Raw genomic sequence first — 302 nt, 5'->3', positions numbered from 1 at the left:
GCGAATAAAATAAAATGTTAAAATACTGGAGAAACATGATTGCATCTTTTACGCTCAGATGAATGTGAATGAATGTGTTTTCAGTGTTGGCTGAAAGTAAGTGTTAGGCTTATGCCTTTTGATTTTGAGTTATCTTCAGCGGTACAGTAGATGAACAGATATTGGTGGGAGAAGAAAATCTGTTTGGTGTCGTTCGTCGCAACAGATTATAAAGACATGTAAAAACTGGACTGGATGTATCTTTGTCCTGATCTGTCAGTCTGTCTCTGCGCTAAACACCTCCCTCTCCCTCTCTCTCTCTC

The sequence above is a fragment of the Morone saxatilis genome, unplaced genomic scaffold (genome assembly GCF_004916995.1).
Source record: "Morone saxatilis isolate NCDOM2014 unplaced genomic scaffold, NCSU_SB_2.0 Contig12, whole genome shotgun sequence".
Lineage (NCBI taxonomy): Eukaryota > Metazoa > Chordata > Actinopteri > Moronidae > Morone > Morone saxatilis.
The sequence above is the reverse complement of the archived record's forward strand: the minus strand, read 5'-3'. Positions refer to the sequence as shown.